The sequence below is a fragment of the Balaenoptera borealis genome (assembly GCF_965194805.1).
Source record: "Balaenoptera borealis genome assembly, chromosome: 15".
In the NCBI taxonomy this organism is placed as follows: domain Eukaryota; kingdom Metazoa; phylum Chordata; class Mammalia; order Artiodactyla; family Balaenopteridae; genus Balaenoptera; species Balaenoptera borealis.
In genome coordinates this window covers 58,104,732-58,130,104 of record NC_138871.1, presented here as the reverse complement: position 1 = coordinate 58,130,104, position 25,373 = coordinate 58,104,732, and the positions used below count along the sequence as shown (strand labels likewise).

At 35.4% G+C, this 25,373-nt stretch overlaps 1 long non-coding RNA gene across 15 annotated transcripts in view; it reads right to left on the bottom strand.

The window, feature by feature from the left end:
• LOC309612491 overlaps window positions 1-25,373 on the bottom strand; it is a 637,465-nt gene that overhangs the window by 48,978 nt on the left and 563,114 nt on the right. The gene's annotated exons all lie outside the window — the stretch shown is intronic.

Genomic DNA, 25,373 nt, shown 5'->3' with positions numbered 1-25,373 from the left:
AGTGGTTAGGAAAATAGACTCTTGAAACCAGAACTTCCATATATCAAATCATGGCTCTGCCTCTTACTAGCTCTGTGATCTCAGTTTACTTCTCTGTAAAATGAGTAACAATCACAACCATCACAAGGGGTTACAGATAATATATGGCAAGCAATCAGAACAATTCCTGAATTATAATGAGTGCTACATGAACTTTGTTATGATTCTTATTCTAGTTACTTTATAACTACCATCATCATTATTAATAACATGGGTAAATGACCACAAATAATAATTATTTAGACATGTTCTTTGACATATTTGCCTTTTACACGTTGGCTTTTTTTTCTGTTCATTCCTTTATCCTTTCACACAATAGTCATGGCCTTACATAACTTTGAAATAGGCTTAGCTGAGTGAGAAACATCTGATGGTGGGTTCACAGCAACTGACTGACCCAGAATGCTTAGAGATGTGTGCTTAAGAAAGACTTGGTACCACAATCTGATCTCCTACTCAGACCTCCATTCACAAATGCTGATCACAGAGTTAACGAAGCAGTTGTTCTCTTTAACCTTGCAATGATCCAAATTATGAAACTTTCAGTCAATTTAAACAGCAGGCATAAGAGCATCTCCTTTAACAAAGCAGCATTTCCTCCTGTCTCTGCTTTGGAAATTGGATAGTTCTATTCTTTTTCATCCTTCTCTTCCAGAACTTGGCTCAATATATCCATAAATAAATAGGATTTTACCATGTTTTTTTTTTTCTCCACCATTTGCCCCAACACTACATATAACACACGATGTATGCCACACAGCAAAACCTGGTGATCATGTGATTTACTGTTTTACCACCACATAATAAGAGTTATTAGCTTTCCATCCCACAAATTCAGATATAGCAATTCAGGAGAATAACCTCATCTAGGACTCAAAAATAGATAGTGGAAGCAAAGCAAAGGACAAAATAATTTGAAAAGACAGGATAATAAGTGGGTCTTTACGTATATGTTGACATAACCCAGAACTATAGATTCCTAGAAAATTACTGGACCCCAAGTACAAAAAGAGAGTGCTGGAGGCTATAACTTTACATAGTATCACATGGCAGCATAAATGACCCATCCAGCCATCAAACCAAATTTGTACCTTTATGATTCTTTTTCAAGCAATCTTAGGATCAAATACTTCCCAAGATCTAGGTTCATCTGGCCTTTATTACTGACCACAATTTTCTTCCCTCCCCCCTTTCTTTACTTCCTTCCTTTCCTCCTTCCTTTTTTTCCTTCCTTACCTCTCACCATCCCTCCCTCTCCTTCCTCCCATTTTTTATTTTTATTTCTTTTTCTCTACATTTTGAGGGGGCTCCAAGTATAAGGACTTAAACTAAATTAATTCCTATGAGCTTTTTCTGAACGAGTATTAAGTTGCCATCTTAGTTATTATTTTCCTTAGTTTTCTCAATTTCCCAGTACCTTAGTCAAACCAGAGTTTATATTAAAAAATTCCCTAGAGTTTATAATACCCAGGTCCAACATATGTTTAACTTTGACTGTGTTCTACTTATTTTTATATTTGTTAGTTTCTTTTATATATTTATTAGGTTATTTTACAAATCCTTCCTGAAAGAATTTAAAAGGAAATCTAAAACTCAGCAAAGAAAACATTGAACAACTATAGGAAAAGGTGGAGGAAGTAAAACAATAAAAGAATATGTTATAGATCTGGAAAGAAGGATACATTTATTGCATTAATTTAGACAACAAATATTTATAGACTATCTACACTGGAGATACAGCAGGAACAAACCAAAATAAATACTTCTTTCATGGAATTTACATTATGGGAGGGGGAGACCTATAAGGCAGTAATACGTGCAACGAATAAAGCAGGATATTGTAAAAATTGAGGCACTAAAAAAGGGAGGCACTATTTTAGATAAGAGTACTCAGAGAAGACCCTTCTGTTGGAAAGACATTTGAGAAGAGACTTGAATGAAATGAGAGAAGAGCCCATCTTCTGAGGAAACAGCATTCCAAGCAGAAGGAGCAGCATGTGTAAAGGGCCTGAGATGGGACCACATTTCAGTGTTTCCCTGAACAGCCAGTGTGATTGGATTTTAAAATAAAATTAGAGAAATAGGTAAGGTCTAATTTACCTTGTGAAGATGTTCAATTTCATTGCAAGAGCAATGGGAAGCCAAAAAGTTTTAAACTATGGGAGAGACAGGATGTTATTTAGGTTTTTCAGAGTTCATTCTGGATTCTGTGTGAATATGAACAGTATTAGATGAGACGTAGAGAACGAACGTATGGATACCAAGGGGGAAAAGGGGGAGGATGAACTGGGAGATTGGGATTGACATACATATACTACTATGTATAAAATAGATAACTAATGAGAACCTACTGTATAGCACAGGGAACTCTACTCAATGCTCTGTGGTGACCCTAAATGGGAAGGAAATCCAAAAAAGAGGGGATATATGTATAAGTAAAGCTGATTCACTTTGCTGTACAGTAGAAACTAACACAATATTGTAAAGCAACTACACTCCAATAAAAAAAAAGAAGTTATAGTTATTGGGTTCTTACAATGTACAGGGAAGTTTTAGCCTCCATTACAGTTATGTGAGTTTCCCCTTTTACAGATAAAAAATAGAGACTAATAATAATTTAAATACATAAATAAAGGCCTACAACTGGTAAAAAAAAAAAAAAAATCAGTATTAGACGGATGAATTTGAAATGCATAGCAGCCAACATTAAAAAGGGAAATCAGACCCAATTTTGCATTTAATATTGACCAAAAGATAAAAATAGACCAAAAGCTCAAGAGAAAAATAATGTTTCCTGAGGCTGCAAAAGGACAGGCATATTCCAAGGGTCTATATTACATAAGGAACCACCTCTTTAAACCACAGCCATAACATTACTATCTAAATATCACTGTGAGCCCATTTTATCTAGGCCTTAAGCTGTTAGAAGACACAATATTAAAACTCATTTTATCCCTGCCCCCAAGTTTTTTCACTTTACCAAAGAATTAGAGAGATATGTGATTTTTTAAGTGAATAGTTTGTAGGAGAAACAGAAGATTTTAGATCACACACACAAAAAAATGCACTAAATACCATGAATACACATTGACTAGTCCCTTTCCAAATCTTCCCTAATATACCACCACTAAAAGAGCTCTCCTTGTATACTGTTCTCTAAAAAAACTAACATCATTGTCTCCTGTTGCCCCAGCTCCCATATCAGTTACCTGATACTTTATATTTCTAACAGATTTTATTATGCAGGACTATTGAACTTGTTCTGGTGTCTTCAAATTGAACAGCCACTCATGGGAACATTGTCAACAAAAGACCTTTCAGATATTGAGATGTACTCTTTAGAAGGCAGTCTAGTGATTTAAAGCATGTATTTCTGATTCAGATTTCATGGGTTCAAATGAAAGGTTTACTACTTTTGTGCTATATGTATGTAGACAAGTTACTTTCCCTCTCTCTATCTGAATTTCTTTACCTTTAAAATGAGTATCACAATAGACATAATCTTAGAAGTGTTACAAGATATAATTATAACAATGCTTATAAAATACTTGGCACAGTACCTGGCATATAATAAGGTGATGAATAAATATTAGCTATATTCATTACTATTTAAAAAAATAATTTAGTTTTTTTAAAGTAACTCTTATTTGTTTATATGCATAAAATTGAGAAGTTTCTCTTGAAGGGATGTCAGAACAAAAACTCTTCGTATCATAAAAGATTTTCTTTTTGATACTTTGTCAAGATTCGGTTGCATATTTACCATAAGGACCAATAGAAGACCCAAAGCTATTCTGATAAGTTGATTTGCTCTTAGGCCTCTCTTCTGTATAAGAAGGCTATTTGAAATAAAGATATGCTACAGAATGCAGGGCTAAAGGTAGTAAGCCGTTCCATTCCATAAACTTTCTTTGGCAAAGGATTCCTAAGAAGTAGACTTGGAGTCATAAAATTAAATTCAAACCCAGCTCTGTCATCTACTATGCAACCTTAGTCATGTTACTTAATCTTTAAGGGCCCTCAGTTTCATCATTTCTAAGACATAGTTACCAAGAATAAATATCTTCCAAAAAATAGGGGTTCAATAAATATTTTCTAAATTAAATTGAATGTCAGCTTTTAACTAATTACCCATGCAGAGTTTTCCAGCATCTTGAAAAGCAATATAAGTTTCCTCTTAAAATGATTTTCCCTTACAAGTTGAAAACAGTTTCTAAAATAAGGGCTTTAATCAATTTGATTTAAAAATCTTTGATGGCAAGAAGGTGTCATAAACTGAAATACTGTGGATTGGATTCACCTTTAGAAGGAAAAACTTCCAAAGAGCAACAGTTACCCAGAGAGTTTTTGGAATCTCTTTCCTGAGAGGTGTTTTAACCCTGAGATGACTTTGGCATTATCATCTTTGAAGTAGAATGTTTTTTCAAGATAGCTTTCTTATTTTCTGTTCTCTCACACTATATCCCAGTGGAATTACTTCAAACATAATGCCATCATTAAATTTGTGTGTTAGCTATTGCCACAAAAACGTAGCATGACAAACACATAATGCTCAATAAGCATCTATTTAGCTTGTTCATCTGCAGATAAGCTGACCTAGACTCAGGTGTACTGGAAAGGCTTTGCTCCAAGAGTCTCTCATCCTCCATGAACCAACAGAGAAATCTGTTCTCCTGGTCATGGCAGAAGTACAAGAAAGTGAGCGCAAACCAGCAAGCTCTATTAAGGCCTGGGCTAGAAACTGGAACATTATCATTATCATTTCCACTTTATCCTGTTGTTCAGAGTGAGTCACTTGGCCCAGCCCAAAAGTCAGGGGTCATGAAAATATGCTCTGCATATTTTAGTAGGAGAAATTACAAAGCCACATAGCCAAGAGAGTACATAAAGGGAGGGTGAAGAATTGCAAAAGTGCAATCATTCTTTCAAAGTATTCAAATAGGTTTCTTAGTATATGAGAAATTTTCTCTACCTTCCATTCAGCATTCTCATCTTCCTCCCCAGGACTTTTCTCTGGGGTGGTGTGGAGTGGAGAGGGCTATTTGGTGAAAAGGTATAACTCTAAAGAAAACATAACTTTCACTATTATAATTTAACTATTTAATGAAATTTTTGCCCATCTGTCACTATAAAATTTTTCAATATAAAAGTAACAGTAGTTTCACCTAGAAAGACATAAAGGAAAAAATATATAAGGACACAGATAAAGAAGATTTTGAGCCTCTTCTATTTTTCATTTCTTCCTCTACACCCAAGTAGGCTATTTCCAGATTTTGCAAACAGACCATATGTTCCCAATTCCTTAATATTAAAAGCTGTCTCATCTTGCTTTATTTAAGATGATATTTATAGTTCCCTCCATTCTATATGTGAGTAGTTAAGCATTTATCCATGATCATTAGCATTTGTTAAAATATTTCTATTAGATTTCATATAGCAAATTCTATTTGTGAGTTATTGCTCCAAGCTGCCTTGTGTCAAAGCTGGGAATTTGCATGGAGGGTGGGGAGGGCAGGAGGGGGGATTCTTCAGTAATACTGTCTCCTATTTAATGTGGCTCTTCATTAAATAATAGTAACATTACTTAAATTTTTCAGAATGTGACCATGAGCATGAGAGGAAGAGAGGATAACTATTTTATACACAAGTAGCATAGAAAGGCTCAGTAGCTAAGAGGTGGAATGTTCTGGTGGAATGTTAAGCTAGATTCTTGAACTCAAAGCAATGCTTCTGTAGTCAGCATTGTGTAGCTACTGGGATTAGACTCAGCAAACTATAGTGTTCCTTTGTAAACTGGTTTCCTGACAATAGCAAAAACTAGAAGAAAATAGGAAGCCAGGAGGAAGGAAGAAGGAACTTTCCCCTTCCTGGCAGCTTTATGTTCACTGGGCCAATAGAACAGTCATGCATTTTGGATATGAATTTGCTTTCCCTGCCAACGTTACCATCTGTGAATTTATGGAATGCCTTATTCTATGCATATTCCACAAAATGTTTCTCATTACTGAGAACTTGATTTTACTGCAAAAGAGGTTTCAGCAATGGTCATGCCCATAGAATCATTGGTCTTATCATATAACCCATCATCCTGAAGGAGCTGGCCTGACAGAACAGTAAAAAAAAAAAAAAAAGCCTAATAGAGACTCGGTTATGGTGCTAGTTGTGAAATAAATGCCATGAAATATTGGAGTACTATCTTACAGAATACAGATTATAATTAAATAAGCAACCTATACATAGTGTTGTTTCTTCCATTCTATAGTACATAGGTATAGGAATCAAGAAAAAGTGAGAGTGATTCTCATTGCTATTACACCTAATAATCCATTCAGATAATTTTTTTCTGGACTGTTTGGGGTCTTAAATATCAGGAGAGAAAGGGTTTTATCAGGAGACATAATAATACCTCTGTTGATTTCAAAGTTGAGACTGTCACCTGGACACTTTGGGCTCTGTATCACTGGACCAATAGGTGAAGAATGAGATACTGGGGATAACTGTTCCTGATTATTGAGGGTAAAAATGGATTTTTGCTATACAATGACTTTGTCTGAAATACTAGGGATTCTTTGAGATGCTTATTATTTCCATATCAAATGGTAAAAGTTAATGGAAAATCAATGGGAAAAAAGGCCACTGACGATTCCAAATCTTCAGTTAATCACCAGGCAAAGAATTACAACAATGTATGGTGCTGGCTTGACAGAAAATGGAATGGCCAGTGAAATTAGAAAGGTATAAGTATCAACTACAACTTCATGGCCATTTACAGTAAAAAGGATTGTAGCAGCTACACATACCATCTTCTTTGCTTGTTACATACATAAGCTAATTTATATACAGTAACTAATTTATATTTGCATATATTAACTAATTCCCTTTTTACTCCCTTTTTTCTCTTATTATTGTGTATAAGGATTGTTGGGAGTTAATACTTATTAACTTTATTCTTAAAGTTAAATTTTTTCTTTAAAATTTATTCTTTAGCTTCTTATATATCCAAGTAGAACTGTGACGGAATAAGAGGAGTACTATCATTGCCCAGAGAGAGAGACAGAGACGGTTGGAATTTTGTGTCTAACCTTTTTGGGGATGAGGGTGAGTGCATCTTTGTACAAAGGACAGTTGATTCTTCAACTACTAATCCATACTTTATCTATATAATGTTGTCATTTCAAGATTACTATATAAATGGAATCACATAGTATGTAATATTTGGGATTTTATTTTTTTTACTCAGCAAAATTCTTTTGGATTCATCCAAGATGGTATGCATATTAATAATACATTTTTTAGTAAAATATCAAGTTATAAAATGCTATGCATAAATTACTCCCATTTTCTATATAGATTTCTCTACCCAAAAATATGTGTTATAGAACAAAATGATAATAGTCCATAGGAGTAATGACAGCAAATAGGAATGTTTGTATTCTTTTCATTGTACTTCTCATATTTATGATTATGTGCATGACTTAATGAGAAAATATATAAATATAAAAAGGCAGACAAGGGGAGTTTAAAGGGAGATGTTTAGCTCCATGTGGTTACTGGATGTTTAACACAGTGGGTTTCATGGTTTTCATTTTCAGATAAAAAGAAAATACATCAGTTCTTTTGAAGTAGAAGACATCTCTATGTCATTAAATTCTGAAACGAATATGTCATATGAATTATTATATAGGGGAAACTAAGCTATCAATGTACAATGTGTTTAGCAGAGATTTAGCAAAGGATGCAAAATGTTCCTGACATGTTCTTTTTTCAATCCTCTATGAGATCCAAGGAACTAACTTTAAACTATAAACTAGTGCTGTCTTAGCTAGATTCTTATATCTATCTTCTCCCAACTATTACTTGTCTTTTGGACATTTTCCTACTCTGACCCTTTATTAATAGGAAAGGACAAAAGAAAGTGAGTAGTTTAGTCCAAATTTGAAAAATAGGCCAACAGATCTGATCAAAGGGTTTCTATAAAGCAGGCTGACTGACAGTATCAAACTTTAATGAAACTTATGACTTGTCCTTCTCCTAATTTGACCTGATAATTGAAATGGATTACTTAAAATCTGTTTAACACTATGTTTCTATTTCTTAAATACAATATTAGAAAATATTATTGTGATATCCTATTCTGCTTAGAAATGTTTTTCTTTAAGAAAAATAAGAATCCTGGAATTTCTTGCAGATAGTGATCACATTTTTCTGGGAAATTATAAAAATAACTTAATTTTAAGACCACATATTCTTTTTTAGTAATAATTCGCTACTATCACAACAGTAGACATCATGACTGTGCCAGCTGCATTGTCAACAAGCAAGAAAGCTACCAGATGCCCCTTATGGCATCTGAGTGTTGAGGTCTCAGCTCTTAGTAATTGTCTAAGGAATGAAGCAATGCTAGGGCTGGATTTATAAAGACTAAATATCTAAAGTAGCTGCCATTATAATAACAGAGAGCTGTCTAGTTATTAAGTTTTCAGATTAGCATTCCTAATAAGGGATTATAGGGCAATGTTAAGGAAAAAATAAATTATGTTTGAAAATGTCATCAAAGAGAATTAAAAACAGTTTCAGCAAATAATTGCTAAGTAGACTGTGAGCTATGCAGGCTCTGTAGCACTGTATAATTAGCTAAATGCAAAAGAATACATTAGCTACCAAAACAAGAGGGTGGAAAGTTGGTGAATGCCTCACATGCACAATTATAAAATTGGTTTTTCCAAATGCCACACATAGATGTAAAGGTATTGTTTCCCGATATGTGCTTACACTAGGTTATATGTTCTGTTCATTCCTAAACTCTGCGTTTAAGACAGCGTTGCTTAGGTAGAAATCAAGAACTAGGAACTATGCCCGATACCGAAGAATACTTTCTCAGATTTAAACCATGTCTCTCCCAGCTACAACATAAACCACTACTAACCAAAAATTATAAGGCAAATCTTGTGTTCTAAAAGAAAAATTTTAGTCACAATAACTTTCATGCACAATATAAACAGATAGTTCAAGCACAACTCTTACTGAGTTTGTACCCAACCCGCTATTGCATGACATTTCCACATACCTCCTCCCTTCATTTGCTGAGGAAGCTGTGCCTGTCTCATTCCAGTTCTAAGGTTTATTCACAGAGCACCTTTGAGTTGCTCATGGTAGATGGTTCAACCTTCATCTTGACTTCCTCTACCCATTCCAAGATGAACAAAATAAAAAGGAAAAGTTGAACAGTGTCCCCCCTAAAATTCATGTCCATCGGTGCTTTGGAATGTGATTTTATTTGGAAATAGGATTTTTGCAAATGTAATTAGTTAAATTAAGATGAGGTCATGGTGGATTAGGATGAGTCCTAAACCTAATAACTGATGTCCTTAAAAGAAGAGGAGAGGACACACAGAAAGACACAAAGGGAAGAAGACCAGGTGACTATGGAGGCAGAGATTAGAGGGGTGCAGCTACAAGCTACAGAACACCAAAAATTGCTGGCAGTCACAAAAAGCTAGGAGAAAGGCATGGAACAGATTCTCCTTCAGTGCCTCTAGAAGGAACCAACCTTACCCACACCTTCATTTTGGACTTTGGACCTTCTGAACTGTGAGAGACTAAATGTCGGTTGTTTTAAGCTACCAGTTTGTGATAATTTGTTATGCCAGCCCTAGGAAATAATACGGAAGGTAAAAGAATTGATTTGAGAATAAAATTGAGTTGGTCAAATAGTCACAACTTTCTTTGTTCACTTAATTTCCATATTGTGACACCACCTAGCTTTTACTTCGTAAGGCCCCTCTCCTGTCATTCCATCTTTTAATTATCCAAAGTCCTCCTCTGTACCTTAACAGTGGGTATGTATATCTCCTAAATTCACACTTTCTCTTTCCCTCACTGTATGAGAACTTCTATTCCTTCAGTGCAGAAAATGCATACCCTCTCTAAATTATATTTATATTTTACCTATGACAAAACAAAAGAAAAAATAGTATAACTTCTAGGGGATACACATACCACTTTTCTCTATAAAAAAGCTGAATAATACTACATACATAGTTTTATAATCAAGGTTTAAATTAAACCATATAAAGTGAACATTCTGTCATTTGATAAATACTGAAAATATGGTTTGTAATGGCCACATGATATTTCATCCCGTAGATGCACCACAGTTTAACTATTAAGTTATCATGGTAATATTAGGTAGGTATCGTTTTGCCCAATGTAAATGATGAAGTAATGACCAACTTCACACATTAATCTTCGACCCCATATCTCATGTTTTCCGTAGTATACAATCCTAAAAGTTGCATTTCTGATTCAAAGGGTATGAACAATTTTAAGGCACTTGATCTGTGCTGCCAAACTTTGAGAAATGTTGCACCAAGTAGACTCCCCACTGACAGTTATCTATGCCTCCTTATCAGTGAATGCAATTTAATGATATACATTAATATACAAATGACATTTTACTGGTGTTGGCAATTCAGTTTTTTCTCTTTTCTTGATCAATCTGGCTAGAAGTTTGTCAATTTTAATAATCTTTTTAAAAAAATTTTTTGACTTTGTTGACTTTCTTTTTCTTTTCCATTTTCTCTATCATTGACTTCTAATTTGTGTTATTTCTTTTATCTACTTACTTGGCTTTAATATGCTCTTCTTTTTTATTTCTTAAGGCAGAAACTTATGTCACTGAAGTATAAAAATCATTCCTAATATATGCATTTAAAGGTATATATTTTCCTCTAAGCACCGTTTTAACTGCATCCACAAAATTTGGTATGTCTTACTTTGATTATAATTCAGATTAAAATATTTTCTAAATCCCCTTGTAATTTCTTTTTGACCCAGGGATTATTTAGAAGTATGTTGTCTAATTTCCAGATATTTGATGATTTTCTAGGCATCTCATTTTTATTTAGTCTAACTTAATTCTGCTAATGGTTGGAGAATATAATCTTTATGATTCTGACCCTTTGAAATTTCTTGAGATTTATTTTGCTGTCCAGCATATATTCTATCTTGATAAATGTTTTATGTGCAATGATCTCTATTTGTCACAGTTATGGTAAGAAGGAAACCATTTATCTGTTGTAACTAGCATAGAACCTTCTAGTTCCCATCCTTAGTTTTGTTTAATTAATAATTTACAATGAAACTCAGGAAATCTATGCGGTGATTCTGCTATAAAGTCTTAACAGATTCAGAATATTTTCTGTATCCTAAATGAACATTTTACGTAGTATAAAAAGACTAAACAAAATATGATTGATATTTAAAATAGGAGTTTTTGTTTTTCAAAAAAACTGTAGTTTGGCTACTACACTTCATAGTAAGACCCTGTATCTTGGAGTCTTTTTCAAGATGCATCTGAATCTTTCTTATGACTGAATAGTATTCCATGCTATTTGCGACTACATGGATGGATCTTGAGGGTATTATTCTAAGTAAAATAAGTCCAACAAAGAAAGACAAATACCATCTGATTTCACTCATTTGTGAAATATAAAAACAAACAAACAAAATAAATACACAACCAAACCAAACAAACACTAGATACTGAGAATAGAGTAATGCTTGCAAGAGGGGAATGGGCAGAGGGGAGGGGGGAAAGGCAAAATGGGTAAAGGGCACATGGTGTCAGGTGGAAACTAGATTTTTGGTACTAAGCACGCTGTAGTGCATACAGAAGTAGAAATATAACGTTGTACACATGAAGCATAATGTTATATAAGCCAATGTTACCTCAATAAAAAGAATTTTTTAAAAATATATACATATGAATTTTCTATTGCAAGTTTCTAATTGGCTTAGTTGCCCAAAATAAAGTAGCTCAGAGTAATTTGGGATTATAAGTATGAGATAGTTCTTTGAAATCATGTTTGTATCAGGAAAAATTACTTGTGAATTACTTCCACACTAGCTCAATTTTTATTACTGTTACTATTTGGTATTTGGACCTGATAGATTTTTACTGAAATTGATGGATATCAAATTGGAGATTTTTACTGAAATTGATGGATATCAAATTGGCCTTTTTTTCCTTTCACACACTCTGCCAGTATGTAAAATACTTCTATAGTAGGCTGAGTTTTTTCAGTCAGTATTTTCTTTTATAAGAAGTAATACATATATATTCTATATATTCTCTCTCTATCTATATCATCTATATATTCTAATATATATTGAATATATACATTTGAGAGAGAAAACTAGTTAATGACAATAACGTAAACATAGTAACAATAAATATAAACTGTTCTTAGAATATCAAATTATATAGATATGGTTGGTGTATAAGGCAACTAATTGCATATTGAATGGCAGACAGACTGGATAGAAGTCTTTACAGCATATTTACCAGATGATGACATACCTGAACAAAAATAGATTACCTGTATCAATTTTACAGGATCCATCCTGTCTGATAAAAAGGATTAAGAAATATAGTTCTACCTGGGGATTCCGGTTATGTGAATACTATGTCTGTAAGCCACCGAACAAAACTCCGAGGCAGAACAAGTGTTAATTATTCACAGCATATCGATGTTCTTCCTTCATAAAATGTAAGGAAATTGCTCTATTCTATTTTTGCTCAGAAGTCGTTCTTGTAGGGAATACAATTTGTTCTTAATTTCAAATTCACTTCTCCTAATTACCCTCAAAGGAAATCGATGTCACTATTTTATTTTTATAGTTGGTGGGAAAAGAATTGACCAGATTAACTGACTTGAGAGTCCAACAATAGTTCCAGTGAGAAGGCTGAATGGGAGAAAAAGGAGCAGTCATCCAGGGTGCCAGCCTTTGAAAAGTGCTAAACGGGAAGCACAGGGAGGAGCTGAGCAAGAACCATGCAAAGGTTTTCAGTTCAGTCCCTGCATGAGTTTATTTACTTTGCTCCCTTCTATGCCTACAATCTGTACCTTAACTTTGGCTAGCAAGTCCCAAATCCACTTGGGAAAGTCAAAGACCATTGAACAAAGAAATCTAGAAAAGTGACTCATATATGTTCATTACTTTGCCAGTAGCATGTCTTCATGTAGAAGAGAGAGAAAAATAAAGTAATTAAGAAGTTACCTGGACCTTGAGATCAACTACTCTCCCAGCAGCTCAAATCTTAGTTCTTCTATTTATAGGTGGATACTACAAACAGTATTTCATCCTTATCTCTAAAATAATACCTACTTTAAAGGCTTTGTATGTGATATTAATAATAATTTAAGTAAATCTTCTTACACATTTCATGGAACAAAATAAATATCAATAGTATTTTCTATTATTTTGGCTATTAGGGCTGCCAATCATCACCACATACATATAAGATGTCTCTCATCTGAAACACTTACTTCCTGCCGTCATTATCAGTATACCAAACATGGAAGATGCAAGTTTTTGCATACCACTCTATTTTTCAACACTGCAACTTCTCCCAGGACTTCAGTGACAACAGGAGTAATACTCAGGGAACGCAATCTAACCCATCCAACACTGCCACCAACCACACAAAAACCTATCTGAGCCTGGCTTTATGCTTTGGATCACCTGTGACAAAGAGTAACCACAATGCATGACTATCAGTTTGCATAGAGTAATTCTGATAATTCATTCACTGGGTGATGTCACTGGTGTTCATTGCATTTCTGTGGCGGTTGTGTCCTAATTCCACAGTGTTTCTAGTTAGTGGGGAATGGCAGCTCTAACTCAATCAAATGTGTACTCAGATGCATCTGTAAGATTCAGTCTGTCAATGGTGCTCTCAAAAATATGTATAATTGCCACAGCATAATGTTAGGATTTTCTTATTTGGGGAACATCTATGACAGTTTGGGCTTTTTATTCTTTCCCACATGCTCTCTGATTTCACTGTGAACATTTGTGATGAATGACAAGAATGAGAAAGTGCCCATTTAATGTCCTCACAACTGCCTTTCATATGCAGAACTGCATTACTAGATAATAAGTGACATCCTTTGACATACTGGTGTTTGTTTTCATTTCATACACAGAATGAGAAACAGATGACATAAAATATTTTTAAAAAACTGAGACATGGGAACAGATGTCAGCAAATGGCCTTCAATACTGTGAATCCTAAACCAATTTCTCATTCAAATTTTACCTTCTTTATAGACTTCACCATCCAGGAAAATGACCTGCAAATGCCCAAGTCAGCACATTTCTCTCAGGGGCATCTCATTTACATCCTTTTAATTGGCTCTTGGGTACATTTTGATACTTGTGACAGTTTATTCCTTGTTTTAATTATTTTCTATTAGAGCATTCTGATGTAATGTGCTTTGGGCTGTTTATATGTTGCAAGATGTTCATTTGCAACATAATTGAGCTCATATTTTTTTCTGTCCCCTGAGTGAAGGTTAGACTTTGAAGTTTGGAGAATTATAGCATTTCTACTGATTGCCTCACAAATTGAGTAATATACAATTGTGTATAATTCAAAGTATGGCAATAAAAATTGTATAAATATTTCACAGGACATGTGAAGTGAAATCTATTATTTCCTCCTAAACATACTCATACTGGAGGTCTACTATGGTGAATCTCTCTTATTCATAATGGAAGAGAAGAGAAGAAAGTCACAAAGGAATTAATTGGAAAGATGGGCCCTGGAAAGCTGAGAATAAGTTCTGACTGCACAATTTCTAGCGTATGGTTCAGGGCAAGTTCTTAATCTCCTCAGCCTAAATTACCTCATATGTATGATAGACCTGATAACACAGGATCATTTTGAGAAGCAAAAGAATTTGTGTATATGAAATTCTTTTATATTTTAAAACATCATTCATGTGTAATCATTTATTGGACATCTTCAAAGATTATATCCAAATGTGGGATGTCAAAAAAGATCCAAAAATCTTTTGGTAGCCTTTGCCTGATGTTTATGTAAAAGTGCACTTGAAAATGTCCTCTGTAGAAGTACCTTTCAAAATTTTATGCACATGCAGATTACCTCCAGATTCTGGTTCAGTGGGTTGAGGATGGGTCCTATGATTCAACACAGCTCAAAATATGAGCCAGGATCTGTGCCTGCCTTTGAACCCTTGTCCCTGGTCCACAGCAATGAGATAAGGAGCTTGTACCAGAAGATGAATCAACACGATGATTCCTTAATAAAGAAAGTCTAGTTATGGAAAAATGTCAGCTGTACAAAACAGAGTACTTGGTGATGCAGATAATTTCCATCTGGCCAAAACTCCTTATCTCAGTGAGAACTGGGAAACAATCAGTTCCATCAGGCACTTTGAGTAGCACTGCTTAGACTGATATGGGGGAAAGCATTTAAAATGTCACTTTATTTTTCGTTTGTTGTAAAATCAGTGTCAATCTGAAGTCTCTAAAGCAATGGTGCTTCGGGAAAAAGCGCTATTATATAATGATTAATCAGCAAAATGTTAGACTCTAAGAGCTCTGAGTCAAAATTCCTGTTCTGCCACTTATTAGCAGCATGATTAGGCAAATTTTTAACTTCTCTAAACCTCATTTTTCTCAGCTGCAAAATGAAAATAATGATACTTATCTTCATAGATACCTTTCTCCTTAATTTACCCTTTCAACAAATATGCGTTGCATTCTAAATAATGGGGTTACTAGAAGTGAATAAGACAAAGTTCCTAGTAGAAGCAGGACTGTGGTCATGATCAAATGAGAAAATAAATATGAAAGAACTCGGCAGTAACCATTCCTTTCCCATCTCCATTTTTCTCTCTCTCTAAACATACACCCAAACTCCCAATTAAATATGGACATGGTGAATTATGCTTGATCTTTAATACTATTATGAAAACAAAATCTGAGATAACGAAACAACATCTAATAGGCAGTATTATATTAAAGGCATATTCTTTGAGGGCAAGCTGAGCAGAGTCTAAAGCCTAGGTTTAACAGACTCTAAACTATGAAATATTGGGTATGTTACTTAACCTCCCTAATTTAAATTTTCTCCTCTCAACACAAGGATGATAAGTTATATTTCATAGTACTGTTCAGAAATAACTGATATGTAAAGACCTTGGTGCACAGAAAGCACTCAAAAACTTGTAGCTCTTTAATTACTAAGGGCCCAATTCTGGATTAGACTACTTAGAGAAAGTTGCCATGGATTGTTGTAACCTTGATAGTTTGCTCCCCAAAGAAAAGGACTGTACATGATTTCCAATATATTTCTAATGCACATTTTAGATCATGACACTAATATTTATTCAACATTTGTTTAAAGAAAAGAAGGGAGAGATCAGAGGAAGATAGAAGGAAGGGAGAAAAAGAAAACTGCAGGATGACAGAGGCCTCAGTTCATGGATGCGATCACATAATGCCATCAATGTGATCAGATTGACATCAGGTCATTGTACTAATGTTACCACAGTCAACACAACATGTATCTATCTCCCTTTCCACTAGACTAGCCTAACATGGGGAATGATTGGTAGACCAGTAGTATGTGTGTGCCTAGGTGTATGGGTTGTTTTATCATTAGTATCATTTTTCTGTCATTCATCCTATGGGCAAATGAGTATTGAAGTTAATATCACTTTAAGTCTGTGACCCACATAGTGCCTAAATGATTAATGCCAGCCCTTGACAGTGATTTCCTAAAAACATAGCCTTCATATACATCCAAAAAAAAATTCCTTCTCTTAAGGTTACGACTTTATTCTTCCTTGTAAAATGAGACCCCTGAAAAAGAAATTTAAAAGCTGTCTAGTGCTACTCTCTAGGTTAAGGAATTGTAAAGACACTAAATAATCCAGGGAAGAGTTTACGATTTCTTTCTTAAAAACATCTGAGCTTAAAAAAATCAAAACTTCTCCCATTGTCCCACTTTGATGTGTACTCATACAGAGAAGAGTTTTTCTTATGTCCAAACAACATAGCCATGCCTTAAAGTAAGATAAGCCTGTTTCCTATTATTTGGTCTGGTCTTCTATAGGCACAGAAAGCAGGTAAGCCTCCTCTTTTTTAGGGCCAGTCAGAGCTGAATTGTAAAGTGTGATTAGAATGTCCTCCATATCACTGTCTTTACCCACTTTTCACTTCCATTTAGGGGTCTATCGCTCTGAGGAGGCCCCCTGGTGGTGGTGGTATCTTCCTACCCCAAGCACTTATACACATTCTGTCACCCGGCCCCTCCCATGAAGAAATGCCATACACTCTAGGAAAACTTCCCCTTTAAATCTGTCCTACTTCCCCTTATTTCACTTCTCCAAATATTAACAAATAAATTAGGAAGTGCCAAAGCTCTATGAAATAAAGACATTTATATTTTAAGCAAATTATTTTGAAATCTTCAGAATCTTAGAGATTTTACTACGATGATCATTACTGCCAAACACACAACCAGCCCTTTTTGCTAGCTGGTTTCAAAATTATACTAAAAGACAGAATGTGGTAAACTCCATAACAGAAATCTAAACATAATACTATGGACATTGAACAGGGAGAGGAAAAGGTTATTCCTGGCTATGAAAAGTCACAGAAGAATTCTTAGAAGAGTTAATATACGCAGAGGACATTAAAGAGTGATTAGGATTCCTACAGATTGAGACACAATCAAGAGGTTATTGTTCCATGCACCTATGACTAACTAATCTATGACAAAGGAGGCAAGAATATACAATGGAGAAAGGACAGCCTCTTCAATAAGTGGTGCTGGGAAAACTGGACAGCTACATGTAAAAGAATGAGATTCGAACACTTCCTCACACCATATATAAAACTAAACTCAAAATGGATTACAGATGTAAATGTAAGACCTGAAACCAAAAAACTCCTAGAAGAGAACATAGGCAGAACGCTGTTGGACATAAATTGAAGCAATATTTTTTGGAACTATCTCCTAAGGCAAAAGAAATAAAAGCAAAAATAAACAAATGGGACCCAATTAAGCTTAAAAGCTTTTACAAAGAAAGGAAACCATTGACAAAATGAAAAGACAACCTATGGAATGGGATAAAATATTTGCAAATAATATGACCAACAAGGAATTAGAATCAAAATATATAAACAGCGCATATAACTCAATATAAAAAAAAAACCCAATCAAAAAATGGGCAGACAACCTGAACAGACATTTTTCCAAAGAAGACATACAGATGGTCAACAGGCACATGAAAAGATGCTCAACATCCCTAATTATTAGAGAAATGCAAATCAAAACAGTAATGAGATATCACCTCACACCTGTCAGAATGGCTCTCATCAAAAAGTCTACAAATAACAAATGTTGGCAAGGATATGGAGAAAACGGAACACTGGTACACTGTTGGTGGGAATATAAATTGGTCCAGCCACTATGAGAAACAGTATGGAGGTTCCTCAAAAAACTAAAAACAGAACTACCATATGATCCAGCAATTCTACTACTCAGTATACATCTGGAAAGAAATGAAAACACTATTCTGAAAAGATACATGCACTCCTATGTTCATAGCAGCACTATTTACAATAGCCAAGATATGGAAGCAATCAAAGTGTCGATCAACAGATGAATGGATAAAGAAGACGTGATATATATATCACAATGTAATATATATATTCCGTTGGAATGGATATATATATTATACACAATGGAATATTACTCAGCCATCAAAAGAATGAAATTCTGCCATTTTCAGCAAGGTTGATGGACCTAGAGAATACTATGCTTAGTGAAATAAGTCAGATAGAGAAAGATAAGTACTGTATGATATCACTTATATGTAGAGTCTAAAAAAATAATACCAATGAATGTATATAGCAAAACAGAAACAGACTCATACGTAAAGAAAACAAATTAGTGGTTACCATATTGGAGAGAGAAGGCGGGGCAAGTTAGGGGTATGAGACTAAGAGATTCAAACTACTGTGTATAAAATAGATAAGCAACAAGGATATTTTGTATAGCACAAGGAATTATAGCCATTATCTTGTAATAACTTTTAACGGAGTATAATCTGTAAAAATGCCAAATCACTAGGCTGTACGGCCGAAACTAATGTAAAATTATAAATCAACAGCTATACTTCAATAAAAAAAGAGGTCATTGTTATATCACTTTTTCTCAGTATAACGCAGTATTGCATTTAAAGTTTATGCAGTTTGACTTGTGATGATTAAGAACCCATGTAAATATATATTGCCACCATATAGCTCCTCAAAGTAAAAAGTGCAATGTATATTGTAAATTCATTATGAAAATGATTGAAACAAAATCTAAACCTTTCAAGAAACTCAGCTTATTATATAATAGTCTCAGATAAGGAGAAAGGAAAAAAAGCAGTGAGGAGGAAGATTAAAAATTACTCAAATCACTGAACACCAATGAAAAAATTGAGAAAGTGTAGTTTAGCACACTTCTTATTTATAAAATCAGATATATTTAGAAGAAGGTGGGGGAAACACAGTGGATGCTATTGCTGTGGACATTGATTTTATCTGTCTCCTATCCACTGCAGGCAAAATTATAGCTCTTGGAAACCTGACTGTCCTCTGCTAAACACTATAATTTCTATTATAATTGGCCAATAAATAACAACATAAATTAATTGTTGTATTTAAATACTCTTCAGATTCATTTCTATTGAGCTTTGGCATATTTCACATAGGCATTAATGTGTCTCAAATCAAGGAAATAAAGTAAACTACAGCAACCTTAAGGACATTTTTAGCTTGTAGAGCACATCTTTGCGGTGATACTTAAATAAGCCTACTTTATACGGAAATTTGGGTATGTTCAAGCTACTGAGTATATTTTTATTCAGTAAGGTTTTTTTTTATAGTTCAATTGTTCATTAGTCTGTGATTAATGTCATGTTTATTTTCACATGTAGTTAGAAAATTAACATTTACATAGAATAAGAAAAAAGAAGAGCAGCAGTAAAGAAGATTTTAAAAAGCTAACAATGAAGTCATCAGTACAGAATTACTTTAAGCTCCCCTATCACGGAGGAGGACAAAAAATTATTCGACAATCATATATATGACTGAGAAAATAAAAACAGTCCTGCTAATGCCAAACATTGTGATTCTGGTAAATCTTGGGGTTTGCACACAGAATATGAGTATAATCTGGCTACTTAACACTTATTTCTATTATAATTTTTGCAGACTTTCTAAAAAACTTCAGAAAATGAGAAGCTCATCACCACGTGAATTTTGATTTATAGCTCTGTTTAAGAAAGAACTGTCAGGAGCTTCCCTGGTGGCACAGTGGTTAAGAATCCACCTGCCAATGCAGGGGATACGGGTTCGAGTCCTGGTCCAGGAAGATCCCACATGCCGCGGAGCAGCTAAGCCCGTGCACCACAACTACTGAGCCTGCACTCTAGAGCCTGTGAGCCACAACTACTGAGCCCGCGTGCCACAACTACCGAAGCCTGTGTGCCCTAGGGCCTGTGCTCTGCAACAAGAGAAGCCACCACAATGAGAAGCCCGCGCACTGCAACGAAAGTAGCCCCTGCTCACTGCAAATAGAGGAAGCCTCGCACAGCAATGAAGAACCAAAGCAGCCAAAAATAAATAAATAAATTTATTTTAAAAAAAGAAATGTTTACTGGTATTTCCATTGCCTGCAAATACAACAGAAGTGCAACCAGAGGCCAAAAATGTATGTTTTCAAGGTCAAACACTAAGTCAGGAGCTACTGAAGCAAGATAAAATTTATTTTTATCTAAGTGACCTACTACAATTTATTCATTGAGTTATTAGAAAGGCATTTATGATAATAGCCATGAAAGACTTAGATCTTATATTTGTAGAGAATGTTGGTGCTCTCTATTAGTGCAAACCCTTCCATTATAAGATTCCTTTCTTTTGAATAGCTGTTAAATTGTTAGTTGATTTGGCTTGAACAATCCCAATGAAAGGAAACTCGGGGAACTCGTAAATCACCAAGAGCAAATTTCTACCTATTAATCCTGATTTTTTGTTGGGCAGGAGGGGGAAGCAAGCAAACAAAAAGGAAAAGCTTATTACTTCTAGATAACAGGTCTTCAATTATGTAAAGACCCTTTGATAAGATCTTAGAGAATGATACTTATGGAGTCAACCTAACATTTGTTGAGATTATATATTCAAATCCTACTGAAGTGTTTATTAAGATCGGCAATGAAAAATTTTGGTTAATGAGGTTGATTCCAGGCCTTCACACAATCAATCTATTTAATAAACACTACCCATATACCAGGTATTACTTAAGACATGAGCACCCGGAATAAATGAAATGTGCTCTTTGCCCTTATGAAGCTTTTGGAAGAAAGGCAGATCTTTAACAAATACTTAATTACACATTAGATATATACACTCAAAAAATATTATTGTCACTAGCTTTCTCAATGACTACAATAAAACCCAAATTCCTTCCCATGACCAGCCTCATCTCATATCAGGCTCCACATTCTAGCAGCAGTGACCTTGTTTTATTGCTTGAGCATGGAAAACACTTTCCATTTTCCACTTGAGGAATTTTGTACAAGTTGCTTCACCTTCTTAGAATGTTCTGTTCCATGATATTCATGTTGCTGGGTCTTTTTCACGGTTCAAGTGCCAGCTTAGAAGAGGTTCTCTCCAGCCACCTCTAAAAGTAGGCCACTTCTTTAGTTATTCTCTTATGGGGCATATGCTTGCCTGAATTCTATAACGATTAGGGTTTTTAAAAAAATTTGACTCTTCTTTATTTCCCCCAAACCAGGATTTATTACTTTATTCAAACATATTTATGAAGAGTCTATTGTGTGCTAGGTACTGATCTGTTTGGGCCTTGGGATATAGAAATGGACAAAATAGACTTAAGTTTCCAGCACTCATGGTGTCTATATTTTAGAAGGGAAAGATAGTAAACAAATGGGAAAAAAAAAAATCAATGCATGATACGTCGAGAAAGTGGAGAAAGAAGTGCACAGAAGTGGAATTCTATTCTAGACAGGGTGGCCAGGGAAGAACTCTTTGGTGAGATGACACTTGCATCCATGAAGTAGATGAGGGTAGAAACTCTGACTGCACTACAACCCCAGTGCTTGGCACAGTTTAAGTACATCTACAAGAGGTACTTAAAACATATTTGATAATTGAATGAATGAGTGAATTAATTTTTAAAAAAAATTATGTTCCCCACCACATAGTGAAGTATATCTTTATATGAATTTCCCACCAGAGATAACTGAAGGAGACAAGACTGGAGACAGGGAAACCCAGCTGTTGCAGAAAGATGAGATGATTATGGCCTACATTAGTGGAATGGCAGTAGGGGTGGGAGATAAAAACAGTAGAACACAATGAAAAGATGAATGCTGAGAGAGTGAGACAAAGGAGGAAATAATGCCACCAAACTTCTCAAAAACTGCATGGATGGTAGTACTGTCCACTTATTTGGGAAAGACAGAAGGACTATATGTAGGGGAAAGATGGTAACTTTGTTTTTAGACATATTAATTTTGTAATATCTTGGAATATCCAAATAAATATATTATTTGATTATACGGTCCGAAGTTCAGATAAGAAATTTATACTTTAAAAATCATCACCGAGAGCCCTGAACCAAGATGGCAGAGTAGAAGTACGTGCTCTCACTCCCTCTTGCGAGAACACCAGAATCACAACTAGCTGCTGGACAATCATTGACAGGAGGACACTGGAACTCACCAAAAAAGATACCCCACATCTAAAGACAAAGGAGAAGCCACAATGAGATGGTACAAGGGGTGCAATCACAGTAAAATCAAATCCCATAACTGCTGGGTGGGTGACTCACAGACTGGAGAACACTTATACCACAGAAGTCCACCCACTGGGGTGAAGGTTCTGAGCCCCACGTCAGGCTTCCCAACCTGGGGGTCTGGCAACAGGAGGAGGAATTCCTAGAGAATCAGACTTTGAAGGCTAGTGGGATTTGATTGCAGAACTTCGACAGGACTGGGGAAAACAGAGACTCCACTCTTGGAGGGCACATACAAGGTAGTGTATGCATCGGGACCCAGGGGAAGGAGCAGTGACCCCAGGGGAGACTGAACCAGACCTACCTGCTAGTGTTGGAGGGTCTCCTGCAGAGGCGGGGGTGGCTGTGGCTCACTGTGGGGACAAGGACACTGGCAGCAAAAGTTCCGGGAAGTACTCCTTGGCGTGAACCCTCCCAGGGTCCACCATTAGCCTCACCAAAGAGCCCAGGTAGGCTCCAGTGTTGGGTTGCCTCGGGACAAACAACCAACAGGGAGGGAACACAGCCCCACCCATCAGCAGTCAACCAGATTAAAGTTTTACTGAGCTCTGCCCACAAGAGCAACAGTCTACTCTACCCACCACCAGTCCCTCCCAACAGGAAACCTGCACAAGCCTCTCAGATAGCCACATCCACCAGAGGGTAGACAGCAGAAGCAAGAAGAATTACAATCCTGCAGCCTATGGAACAAAACCACATTCACAGAAAGATAGACAAGATGAAAAGGCAGAGGGCTATGTACCAGATGAAGGAACAAGATTAAACCCCAGAAAAACAACTAAATGAAGTGGAGATAGGCAACCTTCCACAAAAAGAATTCAGAATAATGACAGTGAAGATGATCCAGGACCTCAGAAAAAGAATGGAGGCAAAGATCGAGAACATGCAAGAAATATTTAACAAAGGCCTAGAAGAATTAAAGAACAAACAAATAGATATGAACAATACAATAACTGAAATGAAAACTACACTAGAAGGAATCAATAGCAGAATAACTGAGGCAGAAGAATGGATAAGTGACCTGGAAGACAGAATGGTGGAATTCACTGCTGCAGAACACAATAAAGAAAAACAAATGAAGACAGCCTAAGAGACCTCTGGGACAACATTAAACGCAACAACATTCGCATTATAGGGGTCCCAGAAGGAGAAGAGAGAGAGAAAGGACCAGAGAAAATATTTGAAGAGATTATAGTCGAAAACTTCCCTAACATGGGAAAGGAAATAGCCACCCAAGTCCAGGAAGTGCAGAGAGTCCCAAACAGGATAAACCCAAGGAGAAACACGCCGAGACACATAGTATTCAAATTGGCAAAAATTAAAGACAAAGAAAAATTATTGAAAGCAGCGAAGGAAAAACGACAAATAACATACAAGGGAACTCCCATAAGGTTAACAGCTGATTTCTCAGCAGAAAATCTACAAGACAGAAGGGAGTGGCATGATATACTTAAAGTGATGAAGGGAAGAACCTACAACCAAGATTACTCTACCTGGCAAGGATCTCATTCAGATTCGATGGAGAAACCAAAAGCTTTACAGACAAGCAAAAGCTAAGAGAATTCAGCACCACCAAACCAGCTCTACAACAAATGCTAAAGGAACTTCTCTAAGTGGGAAACACAAGAGAAGAAAAGGACCTACAAAAACAAAATCAAAACAATTAAGAAAATGATCATAGGAACACACATATCGATAATTACCTTAAACATGAATGGATTAAATGCTCCAACCAAAAGACACAGGCTTGCAGAATGGATACAAAAGCAAGACCCATATATATGCTGTCTACAAGAGGCCCACTTCAGACCTAGGGACACATACAGACTGAAAGTGAGGGGATGGAAAAAGATATTCCATGCAAATGGAAATCAAAAGAAAGCTGGAGTAGCAATACTCATATCAGATAAAACAGACTTTAAAATAAAGATGGTACAAGAGACAAGGAAGGACACTACATAATGATCAAGGGATCAATCCAAGAAGATATAACAATTATATATGCACCCAACATAGGAGCACCATGATACATAAGGCAACTGCTAACAGCTCTAAAATAGGAAATCGACAGTAACACAATAATAGTGGGGGACTTTAACACCTCACTGACACCAATGGACAGATCATCCAAAATGAAAATAGATAAGGAAACAGAAGCTTTAAATAACACAATAAACCAGATAGATTTAATTGATATTTATAGGACATTGCATCCAAAAACAGCAGATTACACTTTCTTCTCAAATGGGCATGGAAAATTCTCCAGGATAGATCACATCTTGGGTCACAAATCAAGCCTCAGTAACTTTAAGAAAATTGAAATCATATCAAGCATCTTTTGTGATCATAATGCTATGAGATTAGAAATGAATTACAGGGAAAAAAAAGTAAAAAACAGAAACACATGGAGGTTAAACAATACGTTACTAAATAACCAAGAGATCACTGAAGAAATCAAAGAGGAAATCAAAAATTACCTAGAGACATGTGACAATGAAAACACGATGATCCAAAACCAATGGGATGCAGCAAAAGCAGTTCTAAGAGGGAAGCTTATAGCTATGCAAGCCTAGCTCAAGAAACAAGAAAAATCTCAAACAATCTAACCTTACACCTATAGGAATTAGAGAAAGAAGAACAAACA